At 49.5% G+C, this 20,574-nt stretch overlaps 1 long non-coding RNA gene and 1 pseudogene across 2 annotated transcripts; both read right to left on the bottom strand.

The window, feature by feature from the left end:
* Positions 1-13,058: 13,058 nt before the first annotated feature.
* On the bottom strand, positions 13,059-13,761 carry LOC308171051 (putative nuclease HARBI1; annotated as a pseudogene). The gene has a single exon. The product of its transcript is annotated as a putative nuclease HARBI1 (transcript).
* Positions 13,762-19,530: 5,769 nt separating this feature from the next.
* LOC308171052 lies at positions 19,531-20,083 on the bottom strand. The gene is made up of 3 exons (XR_013937815.1): positions 19,951-20,083; positions 19,789-19,856; positions 19,531-19,664 (listed from the first exon to the last, which is right to left on the bottom strand). It is a non-coding gene; the product is annotated as an uncharacterized lncRNA (long non-coding RNA).
* Between the last annotated feature and the right edge of the window lie 491 nt (positions 20,084-20,574).

The following is a 20,574-nucleotide window of genomic DNA, read 5'->3' as shown; positions in this document are numbered from 1 at the left end:
AACACGAAGCCATGGATGACCGGGAAGGTCCAAAACTGATCGACGAGAGTGACAACGCCTTCTTCGCAGGGAAGAGCACACCGCTGTACAGCACCACCAGGGCTAACCTAAAGCGCGGCATCAAAGAGGCCAAGGCAGACCACAGAGAGAAGATTGAGGAATGCTTCCTGAGCAACGACTCCAGGCGGATGTGGCAGGGGGTTCAGCACATGACAAACTTCAGAGCCAACAGGCTCACAGCCGCAGAGGACGACCCCCTGCTGGCGGGAAAGCTGAACACCTTCTACGCCCGGTTCGACGAGGGGCGAACGGAGGTAACCACAACACAAACACCACTCTCTCCAGCTCTCAGCAGCCTCACCCTCACAGAGCATGAAGTGAGACGCGTGCTGGAGGCGGTGGACCCCAGGAAAGCCTCAGGGCCGGATGGCGTCCTGGGACGGGTGCTGAGGGACTGCGCCGACCAGCTGGCCGGGGTTTTCACCAACATCTTCAACCAGTCCCTGTCCCAGGCCACCATCCCACCCTGCCTGAAAACCTCAACTATCATCCCAGTCCCGAAGAAAAGCACGGTGAGCTGCCTAAACGACTACCGCCCGGTGGCACTCACACCAATCATCATGAAGTGCTTCGATAAACTAGTCCGGGCCCACATACTCACACGCCTCCGGCCCAACCTGGATCCATACCAGTTCGCCTACAGAGCCCACAGGTCCACAGAGGACGCCATCGCGACGACTCTCCACGCCACTCTATCCCACCTGGAGAGGGGAAACAGCTACGCGAGACTGCTCTTTGTGGACTTCAGCTCCGCCTTCAACACCATCCTTCCAGACAGGCTAGTGACCAAACTACTAGACCTGGGTCTATCACACTCTATATGTGCATGGATCAAGGACTTCCTGACCGACCGCCCCCAGAGGGTGCGGGTGGGCCCCCACACCTCCACAGCCCTCAGACTCAGCACTGGGTCCCCCCAGGGCTGCGTGCTAAGCCCCATCCTCTACAACCTCGACACCTACGACTTCACCCCCGTCCACCCCAGCAACTCCATCGTAAAGTTTGCAGACGACACCACCGTGGTGGGATGCATCTCGGGGGGGGGACGAGGCGGCGTACAGGGATGAGGTAGAGCAACTGAGCAAGCTGTGCAAGGTTAACAACCTGCTGCTGAACAAGTCAAAGACCCAGGAAATCATCGTAGACTTCAGGAGGAAAATGTCAGAGATCCAGCCCCTGCTCATCGACGGAGAGAGCGTGGAGAGAGTCTCAACCCTCCGATTCCTGGGGATGCACATGCGGGATGACCTGACCTGGAAGGACAACACAAAAGCCACCATCAAGAAGGCACAACAGCGGCTATACACCCTGAGAGTCCTCAGGAAGGAACACAGCAAGCAGGAGATACTGGTGGCCTTCTACCGCGGCGCAGTGGAGAGCATCCTCACCTACGGCATCTGCAACTGGTTCTCCAGCTGCACAACAGCGGAGAGAAATGCGCTACAGAGAGTCGTGAGAACAGCACAGAAGATCACCGGCGCCCCCCTCCCTCTCTGGAAGAGCTGTACAACACACGCTGTCTCAGGAAGGCCTCCAAGATCTCCAGGGACCCGACCCACCCTGGGTATGAACACTTTACCAGGCTGCCCTCGAAAAGGCGGTTCAGGACCTTGGGCGCAAGGACAAACAGACTGAAGAACAGCTTCTACCACAGGGCCGTCCAGGCCCTGAACACAGCAAAGACCTAGGTTCTGGGCCCTGGACAGTCTGGACGGATTGATGGCAGCTGCTGGACTGAAAAAATCAGGTGTAGTGCTGAGGCACAAACATGTACATTTCAAGCCTGCAAACTGCGACACTTTAAATAAATGTGAAATAACACTACTGTGCAATATGACAACCCTAGTCGTCTATCTGTACAGTATAGTATAGTGGATAGTGTACATAGCCTTTATTTATGTAAACCAGCTCCTTCCCTTCTTGTGATTTTTTTTAAAAGTGTTTTTTCTTCCCTTTCCTAACACCAGGGGAGCCACCCCTCCTAAATTTCGTTGTTTGGTACCTGTACTGTAGCAATGACAATAAAGACCATTCATTCATTCATTCATTCATTCATTCATACATTCATTCATTCATTCATTCATTCATAATGTGCAGTGAACAAACAATTGTTGGGTGAATAAACTGTCTCTTGCCACAAATCGGAATTCTCTTGCCATGAAATGTGTACATCAAATAAAATGATGTCGGCGATCTACTAGAACTGGAGCGGGACGGGCGCGTGCGACTGCAATGTACCATATATCTGCCATATCATACCGTTTTATATTGAAAAATGTGATGATAAATACATGTGGGACCGATGTATGATATGGCAGAGGTGTGGTGTGTATCAGTCTCGCGCGCCTGTCTTGTTCCAGCGAGTCAACTCGTGTTCCAAATACAGTTGACTCAATTAGACATATTATGTGCTCTGCGCTGCGGGCTACATTTGATTATGTAATCATCAACAAATATTATATATAATATAATAGGCCTACAGTATATAATGTATTATTATTTTTTCTGAGCAGTCCCATTTTTCATTTTATTGGACAGATCTAGTGAAGACAGACAGGAAAGTAAGGCCACCAGTGTATAATGTATTGATATTGTATTTCGCTGCCGCAGAAAGTCGATCAGTCGTGTGAAATGACATGCATTGAGTGGCACTATTTACAGCGGTGTCAATTTTCAAATAATGCAATAGTATATACTGTATATATGAAATTACAGAAACACATCATCATGAATGGAAACACGCAAGAGCGTGTATTTCACAAATAAATATTGTGCGTGTGTTGTGGTGACTACCTCGTAAATACACACCACCCAGGCAGGAGAGAGAGACAGTGTTTGCTCCAGGACTTTTCACATTAGTGGCGGAGCGGCTTTTTCCCCCCCGCGTGCACGCGCTTTTTTTCTCGCGTGCACGCGCATGAAACGCGCACTGGCGCTCAAAACAAAGACGTAATTTCACCAAAAACTAGAGGGTGGCAACAATTATAATTTCTTAAATAGCGGTTAAGTCATTAAAGCCGAGCAGGTGATTTTATATAGAAGGTGTATATATCCTACAGCTGCAGCGGAACATGCGGAACGCGCATTACACACACACACACACACACACACACACACACACACACACACACACACACAGAAAGATCAATAAGTAGGCCAGTGGTGTAGTCTAGGTGATAAGCAGGACTACGCTGTATACCCACTAGGAAAGGACAAGGATTTCCATATACCCACTTAAACATGTGTGAGGATATGTAACAGCGTTTTGTGACAGAACTTTCACTTTCATTCATAACATTCACCCCTTCTGTGTTACGAAGCACTTGACTTTTGGACCATTGGGACTGACTATCGTCCTATACCATCAACGGGGGGAGATGCGACATGAAATATGACAAAATGCAGCACTATCATGCACAGATCAGCCTTATGGGCCGGTTTCGGAGACAGGGCTTAAATTAAGACAGGAGTAGGCCTTAGTCAGACTAGTTAATCCTGGCTATTTAAGTGGCTTGCATGGACATGGCTTACATTTGGTTTACCGGTAGTTAGTCTGAGACTATGGAGTCCTGGAGTAAGCTTAATGAGAACACCTAGTTCAAGCCTCATTAGACTAAGTGGGAGCACAGGCTGTTGGTCCAATTGTGCTCATGAAAACCCGAAATGGAGTATAAAACACCATTGTTGCAGTGAATTTTGAGACAAGACAATGGCAGAGGCAAAGAGAATTCGCTCCAAAAATTATAGTGAGCATGAAAAAACACAACTAAAACAAATTGTATCAAACCATCCAGTCATTGAAAGCAAAATCCATACTGCTGCTATTGAACAGAAGAAAATAAGTGCTTGGACTGCAATTGGCAATGAATTCAATGCAAATGAAGATGTCACCACAAGAACAGTACAACAACTGCAGGTGAGTTCATCTTCATTATTAGGCACAAAAATATGTGTTTGTTTCCTGTTGCCTATACCCTGCTTATTTATGCCCTACCCAAATTATTTCATGACATTTATGTCAAGTTCAATCTGTTTCTCTCATATCTGGCTCTCATATACTGTAACAATACTACGCTTGTAGCATTCACATTGAATGAATATCCTGTTTTAAAACGATAGTAACCTATTTTAAGGGGCCATATGAATGTTAAACATGGTGGTAGAGTAAGATATGTTGCACAAAGGAAGATCCATACCTATGTGAGGGGGAAATAAATATAAAATAAAATAATTTCTCCACCATGACCTAAATTATCAGGAGACACACTTATTTTTATTATGCCTTATCAGAACCAGTATTTCAGATTTCCCATATTACTATTTTTTGTCACATCAAAAAAGAAAACTAATGAATGATATCTGCCTTCATAGGTTCTATGGAAGAACATGAAACTGGGATTAAAAAAAGAGAATGCAGCAAGCAGAAGAGAGCGATTTATTACAGGTGGTGGACCACCAATAAAGGACACATCTGATGAATTGGGTGACTTGCTGTCTGGTATAATAGAGCACCAGCAACCTCAGGATTGATTGATTGATTGAAAACTTTATTAGAAGATTTGCAGAAGTAGAGATGTCACAGTTTAGAGTGAACACCCCTAAACCTTCCCGGCACAGAATATGTAATTCTCCAACACACACCCTCACACAGAAGACCAAGACGAGCGTGTGAAAACAATCATCTTTATTACAAATTTCCTATTACACATTGCTAAAATCTATATAAATTAACTACTTTAAAATGAGGGTTTGGGGGAAGGCGCACATGACCGACAACAGAGTTCAGGTGCGTGGGGTAGGCTCTCCTCCTCAACGCTACCCCACAAAAATCAAACCAAAGAAATAAACAAAGAGTCTCTATTTGCCTGAGGTTGAAACGAGGCCTGTCGTCGTGACGTCGGCGGGGCTCCGCCTCCGAGAATCCCCAAGCTCACTGGTATCCAGAGCGACTCGGCAGTAGAGTGATTTTCCCCAGCGATTTCCCAGTAGAGTCCCCCCCGCCAGCAACCACCGTCGGCTCGGCTAGTCCTGGTCCTCGGCTCGGCTAGTCCCCCGTCAGCAACCACCGTCGGCTCGGCTCCACCGAGTAGTCCGCCGTCGGCAGCCACCACTCGACCAGGCAGTCAATCCGCCACACAGGCACTCCACTAACTGCAATATCGGTTTGTCATATATGAAACAGTATGTGTCCACTCACGACAATACGACCCCCATGTCTCCCTTCCTTCTCTTCTAAAGTCCAGGGTTTTTAAAGGGCGCAGCAGCCAATCCGCTCGTTAGTGCAGTCAATCGCAAAACCCAGGGCAGCTGTGCCCATAAACATTTCCCGCGAACCTCCCCTAATTAGTCCCATTTTCATCTCGTGACACTCACCCCCCCGTTATCCATAGTCGTCCCGACTATTAGGAGCTAAGCGCCTCCCGATATCTAAGTGGAGGCTGTCGATTCAGCCTTCTGGGCCTACCCAGTCCTTCCCCCTCCCCGGCCAGAGGTGCAACCTCACGTCCACCCCCCTCCTCAGCTAGGGGTACAATCTCCTCACCTCTACCATCCTGACCTCCTATGGGAGCAGCAGGCAGGGCAGCTGAAAGAGCCATGGGAACACGGACAGGGTACCAGGTGTAGTTACGCCAGTCCGGTTTGGGGACCTGGTTGGGGAGCACACTGTCGGTTGGGTCTTGGCTGGGCAGCACGGCAGCCGGGGTCCGCTGGGCGGCTGGGTAGGGGCAGGGCCTCAGGTGGTTCCGGTGGATGGTCCGAACAGGTCCTCCTCCCTCTGGTCGGATACGGAGGACAGGCAGTCCAGACTGGAGTGGTCCTAAAACAACAAAAGGGTTGGGTTGCCATCGAGGGGCCAGCTTACCCTGATCCCGCCGGCGAAAGTTCCTCAGGAGCACTCGCTCCCCAGCCACCAATGGAACGTCCTTGGCTCGTCTGTCATACCGTCGTTTGTCCCGCTCCTGTTGGTGCTGGGTCCTTGCCTCGACCTGGCTGTAGGCCCGGCGAAGTTGGTCATGGTGGTGCCGGACCCATCCATCCAGGTCCATCCGTGGCCTCGTGGCCTCTGCACCTACAATGACATCAACAGGGAGACGGGCATGCCTGCCACACATGACAAAGAACGGGGTGAGCCCAGTGCTACTGTGCTCTGTGTTATTATACGCTTGGAGCAACATGGGTAGGTGATCAGGCCATCGCCTTTGTTGGTCCTCCCCCAGGGACCCCAGGAGAGACAGTAATGTCTGGTTGAAACGTTCGCAGGCCCCATTGCCCTGGGGTCTGTAAGGGGTAGTGCGGATCTTCTTACACCCATATAACTCACAGAACTGGGCCACGATCGCCGACTCAAATGCAGCCCCCCGATCACTCAGAATTTTCTCGGGGCATCCCCAATGCTGCACCACCGCTGTCCAGAGGGCCTTCACTGTGGTCTCAGCTGTCTGATCTTTTGTCGGGACTGCCCACCCATATCTGGAAAAAAGATCAGTCATGACAAGCAAATACGGGTAGGTGTCACCGGGTCGACCCAAAGAGAGATAATCGATGGCCACGATTTCTAGGGGATAACTGGTGGTGATCGGCACCAAAGGTGCCCTTACCTCTGGCCCAGGTTTCCTCTGTACACACTGAGGACACTCCATAATCCAATGTCGCACATCCTCCCCCAATCGGGGCCAATAGAAACCCCGCCTTAGGGCTGCTTCAATCCGACCAGCACTCAAGTGACCTAAAGAGGTGTGGTACTTCTCCCATAGGTCGTGCGTCGCCGAGCTGGGCACCAGGATCTGCCACCTCCAGGTGTCCTCGACCGTGTCCCGCACCCTCCGGCCAATGACTCCATCCCGCAGGGCTAATCTGTCCCATTCCCTCCACCACCGCCTCTCCTGTTGGGGAACACCGTCCCGGGCCCTGCCGACAGGCAGCTTGCCCTGACTGAGCCTCTCGGACAAGACTTGGAGGTGTGGGTCCCCCTGTTGGATCTGTCTCCAGTCAGGCCCCCCCTCAACAACCCGTTCCGGCCGTGGTCCTATCTCACACCCAGCTTCCTGGCTCAGACACACCTGCCCCTCAGTCCTAGGGAGTCGGGAGAGAAGGTCAGCATTTTGATTAGAGCGGCCGGGGCGGTACTTTACTTCAAACTGGTAGCAGGCCAATTGGGCCACCCATCGCTGTTCGACTGCCCCTAGCCTTGCAGTGTCTAGGTGTACCAGTGGGTTATTATCTGTATAGACTGTAACATCAGCTCCCCATAGATAGTCCCGAAACTTGTCAGTCATTGCCCACTTCAGTGCTAATAGTTCTAGCTTGAAAGAGCTATAGTTCTGGTCATTTCTCTCTGGGGGAGACAAGCTGCGGCTAGCATAGGCGATGACCCTCTCTTGGCCACCCTGGACTTGGGATAGTACCGCCCCCAAGCCATCAAAGCTAGCGTCGGTATACAGGATGAATGGCTTGGTGAAGTCCGCATATGCTAGGATCGGGGCACTCAGGAGGGCGGCCTTCAGCTGCTCGAACGCTCTCTGGCACTCTGGTGTCCATACCACGGGACGCCCCTTCTTTCCCAGAGTCGCAGTGCCAGTCAGTAAGCCATGGAGTGGGCAGGCGATCTTAGAGAAGGAAGAGATAAAACGTCTGTAATAACCCGCAAAACCAAGGAAGGAGCGTACCTGGGTGGTTGTCTCTGGCCGAGGCCAGTCGCGAACGGCAGCTATCTTTTCAGGGTCAGTGGCAACTCCAGCTTCACTCACCACGTGTCCCAGGTAGGCCACCTCCTTCTGGAGGAATTTGCATTTCGAGGGCTGTAATTTTAATCCATACTTGGCGAGCCGCTGGAACACCTGCTCCAGATGCTGTAAGTGACAGTCAAAGTCAGGGGAATAGATAATAACATCATCTAGATAGATTAAGAGGAAGTCATGTACCTTGTCTCCTAGGCACTTCTGCATAAGTCTCTACACTGTTGTTTGCTCTACACTGCACTGACTCTTCAGAAGCAAAATGGATTTGTTAAGCTGGTCCCTGAATACAATTGATAACCTATTTTCCACGAGGAAAGCTGGTTCGGGGGAACCTGCCTGCCCAGACGGAACCTTTGCCGCAGGTTACATCAGAGATGCCTGGGACAACTGGCGTCTCGTTTGCTTGGCAGTCATGTCGATTGAGGACGTGGAAGATGTTTTCATTTTCGGATTCATGATAGTTGGACACATTGGACTAGGGTTGAGTAGTGTGATGATCTATCGGCAAATTAAAAAGCTGGGAGCAGCGATTAGCGAGCTGCGCGAGCTGCCCCACTTGATCAAAGAACTGGGGAGGGCGGCTGGAATGCACGGCGCTGCGCTTACGGATCTGAACCGTAAGGTCCTGGATCTGGATCGCAGGGTGGGCAATCTTGCTGCTCCCCAAATTGGCGTTTGACAGGAGACCCCAAATTTTCGAGAGGTTTGATTCTATGGAATGCTGTTTTTCCTCGCAGTGAACCCATTCACCTGATTATGGCCCAAAAGCTCCCCCATGCCCTGAAGACTCCATGCAGCGTGCCAACCCCCCCCCCCCCCCTCTGGTGAACTCTGTGCCGCCTTCTGGGGCAGTGCTCAAGGCCGTTGTCCATAGCGACACTGATTGCTGCTCTACTACGAGGACGGGTCGGACTGACCCAGAACATCCTGAGACTTTACCCCACCTTATCTCTCTACCCCCCCCACTCCTCCCTCCCCCCACCCATACCTACCTACCCACCCCTCTCCTCCCTCCCCCTGCCCATGCCACCCCGCCACCCCCCCCCCCCCCCCTCCCTTCTACAGTATTCTGTGGACTACAGCGCCGAGGCGTGGGCAACCCGCAATATGGCTGCCGTGGTTTTACAGTTTGTTGTGTTCTCTCTGCATTGCTGTCTGTCCTGTGTTGTTTTGTTTGCATTGCATTTAGAAATGCTCTTACTGTAACGCCGAATCAAGTTCCTATATGTGTATGCATAAATGGCAATAAACGTTATCTCATCTCATCTCATCTCTCTGAAAGGTGGCCGGGGCATTACAAAGCCCGAACGGCATTCGGGAGAACTCGAAGAGGCCAAGGGGTGTCGTGAACGCCGTCTTTTCCCTGTCCTGGGGGTCAACCTTCACTTGCCAATACCCGGAGGCGAGGTCGAGAGTAGAATACCATGCTGCCTGCTTTAGGCTCGTCAGGGACTCCTCGATACGGGGGAGCGGGAAGGCATCCTTGTGGGTAACTGTATTTAGCCGGCGGTAGTCGACACAGAACCTCCAGGTCCCATCCTTTTTCTTCACCAGGACAATAGGGGCAGCCCAGGGGCTCGAACTCTCTGAGACGACTCCTGAGCTCAACATCCCAGCCAGCAGTTGTCGGAGCTCCGGGTACAGGGTTGGAGGGACAGGCCGGTATCGTTCACGACTTGGTGGGGCAGTCCCGGTAGGGATATGGTGCAGGACAGCATCCGTGCTGCCGTAGTCCTCATCATTGGTTGCGAACACACTGGTCCACTGGGATAAAAGCCCCTCTAGTTTCTGTTGTTGTCCTGGAGTCAGGCCCTCTACGGACGGAAGTTTTACTGGGGGGTGCCCTCCTGGTTTCAGCTGGACAGTCTGGACATCGACCTCGACCTCCCCGGGCCTCTGTTTACGCAACACCAGGTCTCTCTCCCCACAGACCTGGGAGGGGTCGAGGGGGGTCACTGTGGCCAGTGGGCAGCGTCCAGGCAGTTCCAGGGCGTAGGGTTGCAGGTTCAACAGCCGCAATGGGAGCCGCCCTCCCTGTACTCTCACTACAGACCGAGCAATCTGCCACTCTGCCCCCTTGCCACAGTCCTCTACTAAGGCAAGATAATCTTTTGAAGGGCAGCACCCCACCACCCTGGCCCATAAGAGCTTCTCACAGCTGGCGGGAACCCGGTTCTCGTCCCTCTTCATCAGGCGGGCGGTGCCGGTCGTCACTTCGGGCTCGTGGGTCTGGACGACCCGCCTGCAGACCGCAAAGGCCTTCTGCCACTCCCTCCTAGCCTCTCCACTTAAGGTGGAGTTGAACCCTGTGACCCCTTGAGACGCCCCCTGAAACAACTCCTTCCAACAGTGGGCTATCACATTCATACCCAGGATACCTTGGTCTGCACCCAGACATTCGTCTTTAACAATGACTATACCCTTCTCCGGAACCCTTAACCCTCCCACGGTGAAATCTACTACGGCATAGCCTATGTAGGGGATGTTCAAACCATTCGCCGCCTTCAGGGTGAGCCAGTTTAGGTTGGAGGACTCCTGCATTGGTACAGGGCCAAGCCATTTCTGAAAAAAACTGTGACTAAACATGGTTACTTGTGATCCAGTGTCCAACATGCATGGTATTTTTACTCCGCTCACCTCCACTTCCACCCGGGGACATGTCCCCACCACTGCAGACTTCTTAGGGCTCTCTCCTTGGCTGCCCGCATCCCCGACTGCTCGCCCTACAGTAGCCGGGGTTCCTGGTTTAAAGGTACATCTCTCTGGGTGGAACAATAACGTTGGATGTGGCCTGGCTGTCCACACTGTAGGCAGATTGGCCTGCCCTGTCGTTCCCTTTGGAACGGCCTCCTATTATTGGGAGCAGGGTGATACTGTCCTCTAATTACCTCTCCTCTTGGCCCAGGTCTCGGTGGGGGAAGGGCCTCGGAGCTGATGGTGGTTTGTCTGACTTCTCTCACTAAGGTCTCCGTCAGTGCGGTCAACTGTTCCTTCATCTCTTGCCTTAGCTCAGCCCGCATGGTCTCCTTCCATCTCTCCAAATCGACAACCGTTGGAGCAGCAGCTGTAGGGGGAACAACAACACGACAGGTCTGACAGTCCCGGGACCTCCCCCCTTTGTCCAATGCCTCAGCCTCCGCACTCACTTCCCGAAAAGTTGCCCCCGGCTGACGCCGTACCAACGTCATGAGCTCTCTCTTTACCTCACCCTCTTTTAGGTTCCTAATGAACTGGTCCTGTAGGGTGGATTCATTCTTAGCCGATCCATCTGGCTCTGCCCTTCGCCACCGGGAGAACAGCTCCCGAGATCGGAGGAGGTACTCCGGCACGGACTCGTCTCCCCTCTGGACACAGTTGAAAAAGCGGGACCGGGCCTCAGCTGCCAGGGTAAGGGCCCCAAACCGTTCCTGTAATACCGTCCACAAAGCAGCAGGGGACGCCCTCTGGCCATCACTACCCAACAGGGCTTCCCTCTTAGCGCGGCCATCCAGTGCACTCATGATAAAGTCCACCTGCTGTCTTTCTGTTAATCCTTGGGCCCTCAGTATTGCCTCCATCTGTGCCTGCCATTCCCCAAACCTAACTTCTCCCTCACCAGTAAACTTGGGGACCCAGGGTGAACACATAAACCATGGCATAGTTACTGGGGTGGACTGGGGTAAGCTCATCCCTACTGAACTAGAGCTCCCTGCTGGCTGTTCTGTTCTATTCTCTTCATCCATGATCACTTGTGTAGGAATGTGTGTTAGGAGAATCCTGCCGACAAACGCCAAAAGAGATGTCACAGTTTAGAGTGAACACCCCTAAACCTTCCCGGCACAGAATATGTAATTCTCCAACACACACCCTCACACAGAAGACCAAGACGAGCGTGTGAAAACAATCATCTTTATTACAAATTTCCTATTACACATTGCTAAAATCTATATAAATTAACTACTTTAAAATGAGGGTTTGGGGGAAGGCGCACATGACCGACAACAGAGTTCAGGTGCGTGGGGTAGGCTCTCCTCCTCAACGCTACCCCACAAAAATCAAACCAAAGAAATAAACAAAGAGTCTCTATTTGCCTGAGGTTGAAACGAGGCCTGTCGTCGTGACGTCGGCGGGGCTCCGCCTCCGAGAATCCCCAAGCTCACTGGTATCCAGAGCGACTCGGCAGTAGAGTGATTTTCCCCAGCGATTTCCCAGTAGAGTCCCCCCCGCCAGCAACCACCGTCGGCTCGGCTAGTCCTGGTCCTCGGCTCGGCTAGTCCCCCGTCAGCAACCACCGTCGGCTCGGCTCCACCGAGTAGTCCGCCGTCGGCAGCCACCACTCGACCAGGCAGTCAATCCGCCACACAGGCACTCCACTAACTGCAATATCGGTTTGTCATATATGAAACAGTATGTGTCCACTCACGACAATACGACCCCCATGTCTCCCTTCCTTCTCTTCTAAAGTCCAGGGTTTTTAAAGGGCGCAGCAGCCAATCCGCTCGTTAGTGCAGTCAATCGCAAAACCCAGGGCAGCTGTGCCCATAAACATTTCCCGCGAACCTCCCCTGATTAGTCCCATTTTCATCTCGTGACAGGTACATGACAGTACATATTACATACAAGGTCAACTAACAGGATAAAAACCCAAGAAAGCCACTGGCTTATTTCAATTGGGGTCCTTGATGGTATACCAGACAATGACCATTTGGACAGTGAACATGGAGAACTGAGCACAAATGGTAAATATACCTCAGGAAGTAAATTGGTTACAGGACCATATTAGTTTATTTGAGTTTGTAACAGTGGTCTTTTTTTCCAGAGGAAACCAATCAAGAGCCAGTTCACAACGAGCCTGAACCCTCTACATCTGCTATGGCACCCCTGTTAGATGAAGCTGCTACCATCCAACAGAGACCAAAAAAGATAACTATGCATGAAAAGTTAGCCAGAGAATTTCATGAGCATAAAATTGCATATTTAAAAGAAGAACATGAAATGAAAATGAGAATTCTAGAGGTTGAACTGGATATGAAATTGGGACAGAGGGCTATGCTCCAAAAAAGAATTCTGCATACCAGTAGCCATGGTGAATATGAAGAATTGTGAAAAATAAAAATAAATGTATTGTCATTTGGCATGTGAGTGTGAGTGAGTATTAATAATCACAAACTACATTTTAACCAGCCTTGGTTCACCCGTTCAATTTTGCTTTACATTATTGTAATTTTGTACAGAAACAGTATGCAAGCAAAACTATACCATAATGAATACATTCCATATTTAAATGCTGAAGTGCTGCACTGTGAAAGCAGCTCTGTGTGCAAGTCCTCGCTGGTCATTGGCTGCCTCTGCCATGGGCACATTTGCATCATCCTGATCTTCCATTGGCAGATCAGGACAGCCATGCTGCTTCAGGTAGTTGTGCAGCACAGCTGTAGCAATGATCACTTTGCAGCATCTTCTTGGCTTGAAACGAAGCGTATTTCGTAAGCACTGGAATCGACTTTTCCATACTCCAAACATACGCTCGACCATCCCTCTAGTACGGATATGAGCTCTGTTGTACCTTTGCTGCTCAGCTGTTGTGGGATTTAGATGTGGTGTGAATAAATAGTTACTCTGACCATATCCACTATCACCAAGTAGTAGTCCACTATGTTGTCCTCTCTCAAATTGTGCACACAATGAAGAGTTGAGAAAAATCCTTGAATCATGGGTTGCACCTTTCCAACGGGCAACAATGTTTGAAAACTCCAAATTAGGAGTGCATACACCCTGAACATTGATTGAAAACCAGTTCTTACGATTCCTGTATTCCTCTGCATCAGGAGTTGATGGACACTTGATGGGAACATGACATCCGTCTATACAGCCAATCAACTCCTGGGAAGTGCCCATATTCATAGAATTGCACTTTATAGTTGGCTTGCCCAGCAGCATCAGGGAACTTGATGTAAAGACTCCTCAGTTCACAAATGGCACTGCAGACAAGGACCCCAATTGAAATAAGCCAGTGGCTTTCTTGGGTTTTTATCCTTTTAGTTGACCTTGTATGTAAGGGTTAGGGTTAGTATTTGCAGTATTTGTCTGGCTGGCCTTTGTCGTGCATGTTGGTCCTCATTTAGATATTCCAAATAGTCCATGCTCCCAAACAATCCAAGCTCAGTTTCACAAACAGTAGCCTAGCCTACTAAGCGGGAGTTAAACCTGCCTCCTTGGCAGATTAGTTTAAGCTCCAATTCAGACCAATTTAGTCCTGGAGTAGCTCTAATCCTCAATTTTGCAATCGGCTTTGTTTAATCCAGAACAGGCTTAATCCACGACTATTTTAAGCTACGTCTGTGCAAGTGAATTTCAGTTAAGCCAGCTCAAACAGCATTTTAGTCTGGGACTAGGCTTAAGCTTTGTCTCCGAAACCGGCCCGTAATGTTATATATAACGTTAGACAGGGAGCGCAGATGTATTTTTATGAACGATATGAGGCTGGGAGGGAAAAATCACAGTATACCCACTAGAAAAAACTAGACTACACCACTGAAGTAGGCCTACGTGAGAGTACACGCACAAAACCGGCTAACGTTACTCATTAACTGTTTACACAAGTAAAATCACAGTGTGACAGTCAGATGGAGCATTCGGTAAACAACAACAGCAAGGTAATGCTATCAGTTGAGTTAAAGAAAACCAAGTCTTACCTTTGATGACACCAACATGAGACCTGCTTACTCGTACCTCCGCCGTTCTGTTCGTGGTGATTTTAGAGCATTATTTTTGCCCCGCGCATATTGCTATGAATAGTTCGAAGCTAGGTGCTTGCACGTTAGGTGCGAGAATGCTCGGTTAACCCATTAGCGGGAACATTATTTGTTTCACAAAATAGGCTGATTTAATTGACCATGAACATCAGAGACTAGACTACATTACGAATGTTCATTTAAAATACTCTATACTGAGCACTGGTATAAGAACATGAACCAGAGAACAGCAGTAAATGCAATAACCCACAGTCGTCGCTGATGATGTTGCATTTTCGATTAGGATACGTATGGGATTAAAGGCACCGGCGACGGGCTAAGAGAGAGAGTGAGGAGAGGGATTTCCTGAAATCCAAATGTCCCGCTAAATTCGGACCAATCACAAAACTGTTTTGAAAGCTCGTCGCCTCGCTTCAGTCTCGCTTCAGTCTCGCTTCAGTCTCGCTTCAGTCTCGCTTCAGTCGCCTCGCTTCAGTCTCGATTGCAGTGCGAACACAAACAACGAGGTTAATTGCAACATTGTAACATATTGTAAATAACTACGCCCTAAATCGTAACTAAATGTTGGTCTGGAAGCGGCCTAAATCTAGCTTCAATCTGTTTTTTTTCTGTTCTCCGGTCATAATAACTCGCTGCCTTTCTGCGCAGCCTGAATCAAAGTGGACTGTCTGAATCAATTAGTGGCGGAGGAAATTCATTTGTGGCGGCCCGCCACGAATAAATGCATATAGAGGAAACACTGAGAGAGTTGGGGGCAGCGAAGCGGGTTTCAAACACGGCTCTCCCGCTTAGCTTACAAGCTTACAGTAGTCGCAGGGGCTGACAGGCTGATGTTACGGCCGGCGTGAAGTTCACGACAAATAAACACGACAGGCTTGTGCATCTCTGTGAAGCTCATAATTATAATAACACAATATTGCAATATTTATTGCTATTATAAAAATGTTTTATATATATAATTAACCATCATTCGTTAGTAGCCTAATGAAAACTCCCGCCGTCCCGATCAATCTCCTCTCCACTTTACACATTACATAACCAAGATTTCTTTTGACATCACAACAATGTCAACACAATCACAACAGAATCTTATTTTATCCAACCAGGTTTTGTATTTTGATTATGACATTATGTCTTTCAACATTGTCACAATTTTCATTAGACATTTACCTACATTAGCGGCATCAACAATGATGGGCTGGGCGTGCAAGGGAGCGTGCTTATTCTGGCAGATTGTGAAATATTAAAACCAATAACATTCTGAATGATTTATCATTCTGTACTCTTTCTCTCCTTTCTTTCAAGTATTTTCTTTCAGCTCTTTTCACTAATATAGGTGAAACTAACTATAACAGGTTGCGGCACATGAACGCTCCGTGCAGGTACGCGCTCCTGTGAGATCATTCAAGTTTCAAGTTAATTTGTCATTATACCAAATACAATAATATAATGTAATCAAAATAAAAAGAATGAACATATTCAGCCATTCAATATAATCACATATAACAACCCCTGTGAGCAGTTGCAGGGGCTGACAGGCTGACGTTACCGGCGAATTTATCACTGTGAAGCTCATAATTATGATAACACAATATTGCTGTGGGAGAGACAGGACCCGCTCATGCCTCCTACTCAGAATATCTTCCTCATTTCACCGGAGAAAGCTATCATCCGGTCTGGGGCCAGGACGCTTCCAAACGTCTCCTCGCCCTCCGTCAAGGTACTCTGAGTGTTGCTAACTATGCCATTAGTTTCCGCACCCAGGCAGCTGAGAGTGGGTGGAACGATGCAGCCCTTGTCGCGGCGTTCACTGGTGGACTCGCCGAAACCATCAAGGACGAGCTGGTGTCACATCCCGAGCCCTCCGACCTGGATGGATTAATCTCCCTGGCCATCAGGGTGGATAATCGCCTCTCAGAACGGAGACGGGAACGCAGAAGTCATCCTCCCATTAGCTTTTCCGCCCGGCGTGCTTCATCTATTCCAGACCCGATTAATGATTCTCGTTTTTTTCAGCCCGTCACATCTAGAGAGGAGACGTCCTCTGTCCCCGAACCCATGCAGCTTGGTCGGATGCGTCTCAGCCAGGAGGAGCGCCGCCGGTGTTTTGAAAACAACAGCTGCCTTTACTGTGGGGAGCTCGGCCATTTCCTCTCCACCTGTCCCACTCGGCCGTTAAACCGGCAGGCTCGTCAGGAGAAGGGAGGATCCTAACGAGCCGCTCTGCTATCTCTGCCTCTCCCCGCACCCGGACCCAGCTCCACGCCACTATCACCGTTAAAGGTCAGTCCACTGTGTTCCCTGCGCTCATTGACTCTGGTGCTGATGGCAATTTTATGGATGTGTCTCTGGTGGAGCAGTTAGGTCTCTCCACCAGTCCCCTAGACGTGCCCCTGGAGGCCATCGCATTGGATGGCAGGCTCCTCGCCAAGGTTACGGATAGGACTGAGCTGTGTAAATGTTACTGTCCGGCCAATCACCAGAAGGAGGTGAGTTTTTTCATCACGTGCACTCCCCATGCTCCCATTGTTCTGGGTCACCCCTGGCTGGCTAGACATAACCCTAACATCAACTGGGCCCACGCCAGGGTAGATAGTTGGAGCCTCAAGTGTTATGCCACCTGCCTCCGGTCCACTGTGTCTACCTCTGTTTCTCTCCAGGCGCCCAGACCAGAGTCCCCTGACCTTTCATCTATCCCGCCGGAATATCAGGACCTCCAGCAGGTGTACTGTAAGCAGCTGGCTCTCTACCTACCCCCTCATCGGCCCTATGATTGCGCCATTGACTTGCTGCCCGGAGCACCTCTTCCTAGCAGCTGCCTGTACAGCAACTCCAAACCCGAACGGGTGGCCATGGAATGCTACATTAATGACTCCCTGGCTGCTGGCCTCATCCATCCTTCCTCCTCACCCGTGGGCGCTGGTTTTTTCTTTGTTGTGAAGAAGGACAAGACTCTGCGGCCCTGCATAGACTACAAGGGGCTTAACAACATCACTGTCAAGAATACTTACCCTTTATCCCTCATGAATACTGCCTTTGATTCTCTCCAGGGAGCAACAGTGTTTACGAAGCTCGACCTCCGCAATGCCTACCACCTGGTTCGTATCCGAGAGGGGGATGAGTGGAAGACAGGTTTCAACACCCCTCTGGGTCATTTCGAATATCTGGTCATGCCTTTTGGCCTCACTAATGCCCCTGCTGTGTTTCAGACCTTAGTTAACGATGTCCTCAGAGACATGATAGGCCATTTTGTGTTTGTTTATCTTGATGACATTTTAATTTTCAAGGGACCCAGTTGCCCTTGTCCAGCATGTTCATTGGGTGCTTCAGCGTCTTCTCAAGAACCGTCTTTTTGTGAAGAGGGAGAAGTGTGAATTCCATGTCCCGTCTGTATCTTTCTTGGGTTACATCATCTAGCCAAGGCTACTTCCTACTTCCGGTGGCGCTGCTCTGTAGCGACTCGGGCCGGTGATACTGGTTTGCTTCAAGTGTTTTTATTTGTTTTTGTTCGTTTTGTGTTTTGTGTAATATGTCTATCAGCAAAATTCTACTGCTGGTCTTAATTATCAGCGACCGTCTCCGCTGCCGTGCGACCAACACGCAGGGGGAATATGGAACTATACAGCACATCACATACTCCAGGGAAACGCTGCTGTCTCTCCGACCACCTCAGCCACTACCGGACGTTGTGCTGAACTCCACCCAGCCAACAGACACCGGGCCACGGCCACAACGCAGGTGAGGTCGCCGGGGAGGCGTACGTGAACGCCTCCGTCGGCGAAACAACAAACCACCGCTGCCGTCAATAATCCTCAGCAATGTGCGGTCCCTGCTGCCTAAAATGGACGAGCTACGTGTCAACATGAAGGGCTGCTTTGAATATCGAGAGGCGAATCTCTTGGTTCTGACCGAGACGTGGCGCTGTCAGGCCAAAACCTTCCGCTTGACAAAAGCTACCGGGGGTGCGGCCTAACGCGTCACGACCAGCTGGCACGCGCACGCGTCACGACCAGCTGACGAGTGTTTTTGAAACCTCCGTTTTGGCCGCCATTAGCGAAAAGCTTTAATTTGGCTCTACAAGTGTTAATATGTCATTTTATGAAGTTTTAATATGTTTTCAGGCGAGAAAGTAACCATATATATTCACAAAATGTATCCGGTTTATCAAAATAACCCTTATATCTATCTGATCTGACGGTTTTTTTCACAACGTTATTACTTGTCACTTTAAGCCCAGGAGGGAGTTAGCGATTAGCGATGTTTAGCTTAGCTTAGTTTAACAGAAGTATCTTCACTTTTAACATGACTTCCCGTGGTCGTAGAGGGCTGGTCGACGGCTTAAAATGACCGTGTAGACCGTGTAGACCTTATCCAGCTATAGTCTTGTGTTTCTACCCCGGGCATAGCCGGTGTTATTCACGGACAAACACTCCTGTTAGAGTGGTCTGATCAGCAGATCATTTTCTCATAAAGTTGCAAACGCAACTCAGCAATTCAACTTAATTAAAAAAATGCGCGTTTCGTTCAAGATCCATTAGAGTAGGACATGTACAGTTATGATAACTACAGTCATATGTAACTTTTGGACTAGTATAGTAGTTGATATTGTAATAAAACGTGCCAATGTCAGACGATGAACAAACACACCACGAGTCCACACTGATTCAGAAAACAGAATAAACTTTATATATAAATACACAACACTTCAGGGGGCTAACGTTTGCAAAAGAACTGTACAGGTTACAATCAGGTATATAATAATAGTTAGGGAGTAACATATCATTCACAAATTCAACAATAATAGAACAGATAAATACACAGATAGCCCTGCTACGTCCTCCGTGAGGGCCCGTTCCCCTGTACATAAGTCCCTGTCCAGCCCTGCTACATCCTCCGTGAGGACCACCTCTACCACATCCTGGTGGTGTGTCTGAGGTGGTGGTGGTAGTGGTGTGTCTGAGGTGGTGGTGGTGGTGTGTCTGAGGTGGTGGTGGTGTGTCTGAGGTGGTGGTGGAGGGTTGGGGTAACATCTGGGAGGTTAGGGGATAACATCTGGAGGGTTGGGGGTAACATCTGGAGGGTTGGTGGGTAACATCTGGGGGGTTAGGTAACATCACACCAATCAGCTCTCCTGTTGAGGTAAGCAATAACCATCTTGTTAGTGTAAACACACAAACAAGCACAGATATGTACAGTCAAAATAACATTTTGTGAGTAAACACATTTCTAAATAATCCCTATTCAATGTGACTTACCAGTGTACTGGGTGGATGGGGATGAAAGGTAACTGTCCAGATGTAATTTTGTCCAAAACATCTTGGTGCTGTGTGAATGAATGAGCATACATTTAATGTATTAGTAATGAAACAATCAATATGAACATTTAAAAATAACAATGATGTAATTGTGGCTCATACTTGCAGTAGCCTGAGGTAGAGGTGGTCCTCACGGAGGAGGTAGAGGTGGTCCTCACGGAGGATGTGGTAGAGGTGGTCCTCTCTGAGGATGTGGTAGAGGTGGTCCTCACGGAGGATGTGGTAGAGGTGGTCCTCACGGAGGATGTAGCAGGGCTGGACAGGGACTTATGTACAGGGGAACGGGCCCTCACGGAGGACGTAGCAGGGCTATCTGTGTACAATCTGGAAAATACTTAAAAAACTACTTTACAAGCAGTACAAACAAATTCATTAGGAAACATAATATTAATTGACACACAAGACGAATGGAACAACTTGAAACACCTCCTGCAGGATACCTGAAGCTCTGGTCGGATGGTCCTCCTGCAGATGCAGTGCACACTAACGTCCATAGTGTACACTGACTGGGCCGTGCGTGGACACCGTATGGAGCTGCGGAATGGTTTCAGGTGCTCATACTGAAAGCAGGAAAAGAGGTGCGCACGCATATCAGACTGATCAAATTCCTTGCTTGCTGGGTCCTCACCTCTGCAGCATGTGAGACTGTTCGCAATAGCAAACAGCCCACAGTCTGAGCTGCCTCTCTGCTGCTGGACATCAGGCCACTGCAGAAGGACCTTGGGA

The sequence above is a fragment of the Nansenia antarctica genome (genome assembly GCF_963989245.1).
Source record: "Nansenia antarctica genome assembly, chromosome: 15".
NCBI classification, from domain to species: domain Eukaryota; kingdom Metazoa; phylum Chordata; class Actinopteri; order Argentiniformes; family Microstomatidae; genus Nansenia; species Nansenia antarctica.
Note: the sequence above shows the minus strand (reverse complement) of the source record. Positions and strands in the feature narration are given on the sequence as shown.